General features: G+C 36.7%; 1 protein-coding gene across 1 annotated transcript in view; it reads left to right on the top strand.

Annotated features, from left to right (window-relative positions):
- The first annotated feature begins 1,371 nt into the window (after nt 1-1,371).
- Nucleotides 1,372-3,597, top strand: part of ADAMTSL1 (ADAMTS like 1) — a 936,448-nt gene continuing 934,222 nt past the window's right edge. The window contains exon 1 of the mRNA XM_019517531.1: nt 1,372-1,513. The gene's annotated coding sequence lies outside the window, so the exon portion shown is untranslated. The remainder of the gene's footprint in view (nt 1,514-3,597) is intronic.

Raw genomic sequence — 3,597 nt, 5'->3', positions numbered from 1 at the left:
GTTAAATTTCAATTGGTAATAGATTCCCTATTTTCACTTGTTTAATAACTTCCTCAAGCATTTCCCTTGGTGGTAGAATGTCTTCTGACTGGTTTCAGTTTTTTGTATATGAGAAAGTGGGGAGTTGGAAGGGGAGATGGAACATGTGATCTAGTGTTGCTTAACATTTAATACGTGCTTGCAATTTTTAAAAAATCTTATTTTTTGTTGTTGTGGATAACTACAGAAAAGGGTATAATACATTGATGGTTTCTAATAATAGAATCCAAGGCATTGTGATTGATGCTTTGTAGACACTTAGAAGAATCTGTACCCCAAACAGCTTACAGCTTTGACTAGGCTTGAAAAGTCCTAATTTATAATTAGCTCTAAATTAAATTTCAAATTATCTGCAATACATATGTATTGTTTGTTTCCATACCTACCAAGGTACCACATACACTAAATTCAATTAAGATGCAATCTCAGTCTTGGTAACCACCAGCACTGTATATGCATCCTTCCCAGCTCTCAGATTTTCCATCACAGCTTTAAAAGGGTCCCACTGGATCTTGTAGATACATAGGCCAGATGTCAAAATTTCATAATGTTTTGTAGGAATTGTAACACTGCCCACAAGGTGATTTTAATAGTGCACTATATCTCTTTCAGAAGCAAATTGCCAGCCCATTACAAAAGCAGAGGTTTTTTTTATTGTTGGGCATCTGAGCAAACTATAAGTCCATTTTTTTTAAAGTTAGGCCTCCACTTACAGTAATAGGAACACTGGTTGGAGTTGTAATTAATCTAATAATCTGAGAGACCAAAAGCCATTAACAGGCACGCTAATTCATCAGGTTGCTTCATTCCCTTGGATATGATGCCAACAGCAATGTGACAAATTGCTTCTCATAGGCTAAAGACAGAAGTTACACATAAACTGGTATAAGTGATCAGAAACCAGTCCAAATCTGTAACACAATAGCACTTCAGTGCATGTAAACTGCTTTAAGATTGACCAAAACCAGTTTAAGATAAACCTGAATGGTTATAGTATCAGACTTAACTGATTTAGGTTAAATCAGTTTATTAAACTTCTGTCCCAGATCCCTTCCAGATTCAAGTTAAGTTACAGTACCTCACCATCCCAGGATGCTCTGCACCTCCCCTGCAAACCCCTACCTTTCAGGGTGGGTGATCTAGCTGTCTGCTCCAGTTGAGCAGGGAGGCATGCTGTAGCACTCCCCAGCTTCTCACCTAATGCACTGCAGTCATGTGGCTGCATTTGCAGAATCAAAAGTGCATGTCTGTTTACTTGCTTTATTATTGAACAAACTAACCCGTGAAGATTGAAATGATTCATCCTTGGCCTTTTTAGCTGTCTGTACTTAGCATTACTGTCTTATCTTTCTAGGTTTGTGGAGACCAAAACCAAGGAGCTGTTTTTCTGCGTGAATTTACATTGATTCGGAGAGAGAGCCTCCACGATGATTTCTTGTCTGATTTGCTGAATAACCACAAAACAGAAGACCCGGTAGGACGCTTCTGTTTTATAATTTGTTTGATCAGTTCTCTGTCCAGAAATGTTGTGTTATGAAATTGTGCAAGGAAACTGTCACTCAGTTTTATTTATCCTAGCTAGTGCAGTAAGCACTATGCTATATGTAGTGAAAATTTAAGGACAGATTTTCAAAAGGGTAGAAATTGACCTCAAAAGTTATGGTAGTTATAGTTTTCCTATAACATTTTGGTTATTTAGCTTCCTGCCTTATTTTGATTTGTTCATGAAAAAGCAGTTTGCACTGAAAAATTAACGTTTTGTGCATCTCAATCTCCCTCACCCCACCCCAAACCCCCCCCAAATCCTTTGATGTGGAAATATGCAGCTTGTAGAGGGTGAATCTGAAAGATTTCCTGACAATTATTTCAATATTGGGGTTCCTTTTGAAGTAATTTTACAAAATAAATGATGCTTTGCAAGTAGTCAATAGGTTAAATGGCACTAAAAGAGAAGTGAGAGAGAAATGCATTTAGAAAAGAAATGTTATTTTTATCCAAAATACCTGTATACTTACCTTCTCTTATGTAGATCTATGTAAAACTTGGATTTGTAAGTGTGAGGTATTTCAAAGGTTGAATACTTAGCTGCTCATTCTCAGATGTTTTAAGTTAAAGAAAAGAATTTACAAGTTGAAACAAGTGAGTTGCACATTTTAATCTTGTCGTCTTGTGAGAAGAAACAAACCAGTTGAGTTTAACATAACAGTAAATTTACAAGCTTAATCCTTTCAAGGCTGTTTTTGCTATGATTTCTAATACATTTTCATTAAAACTGAATTGTAGTTTTATCAGCAGCTGATGTATTCCTAGGTTACTGATGTGTTTTAGGAATTGTTGTCCACAAAAAATTTCTGTGGGATAGGGAATTATAAAAAAAAAAAAAAACTTAAGAAAAGGATTCAGTGTGATTTAAAATCATGTGTTGGAGTGGCCATGCTTGCTGCTTCCTCAGTCTGTTGTTCTGGTAGCCTAAGATTAGTGTCTCCAGTTATCTTTCTTAGAGCATGAAGGAAGAGTATCCATCTATCGTCTGTGAGAACATGGTAGAGCTAAGACAGTGGGAAGGATGGGGGGTTGACTTCTTCTGATAAATCTTTTTGCTGAGGTCAAAGAACCCAGTTAACAAAGGGAATAAAAGCATTAAACAACTGCTGTGTTTGTGCTAATCCATCTGCTTTTAGACAGGCTGTTCTTGGCATTTTACAATCCTACTAAAAGAGTTCACAGATGGGGCAAAATCAACACTTTGTTCTATCGGTATGTGTAATTTTATGGGGGGAGGTTCAGAGAAATATCAAACAACTGCTTTACTGCCAATGCAATAAAGTTTCTTTGTAAAGATACTACTATTTCCACACTGATTAACGATGTGGTCCTGGAATCACTGTATATTAGAACTATTGATGCCGTGCAGCACAGACTAGCAAGCAGGATTTTTATTATGGTTATGTCTGTATCGCTGGCTTGGGTACTTGTTGTCTTGAAATGTATTGGTCTTGTGCCTGATTGCAAGTGTATTAGGATGCTGTTGGCAAGGCAAGGCAAGGCATTGTATAAATTACTCAGAAGTTTTTCACTAGGGTAGCATTTGTTATTCCTATACCACGAGCATATTTCTTAATGTGTTACTGTCTTTTCCTATATAAATGAAAAAAAAGACATATGTTAAGAGTACATTATTAAGGTTGCAAAATCAAGCACTATCAAGGTAAGGAAAGCTGTAATTAATGTTGTATATCTCTGGCACATGTTCATTAGGATGCTATCTTTGAATAAGTTTTTTTTTTTTTTTAATGAGACACCTGACTCATTTGGTACCCAGATGGATGAAACATTGTTTATGAGATTTGTTTGTATATTTGTTTGTTTTTCCTTTTGGATTTGTTACCCTGTGGGGTCAAGCCAACTCTCAGGATCTCAATATTGCGCTGTCAGACAGAAGGGTGAGACACAATTGCACATATACAAACACACAAATCAATTGGGTGCATACACACACACACACACACACACACACACACACACACACACACACACACACACACACACACACACACA

This window comes from Gavialis gangeticus, unplaced genomic scaffold (assembly GCF_001723915.1).
Source record: "Gavialis gangeticus isolate Ggan-Ray unplaced genomic scaffold, GavGan_comp1, whole genome shotgun sequence".
Lineage (NCBI taxonomy): Eukaryota > Metazoa > Chordata > Crocodylia > Gavialidae > Gavialis > Gavialis gangeticus.
This window is presented reverse-complemented; position numbering and strand designations above follow the sequence as displayed.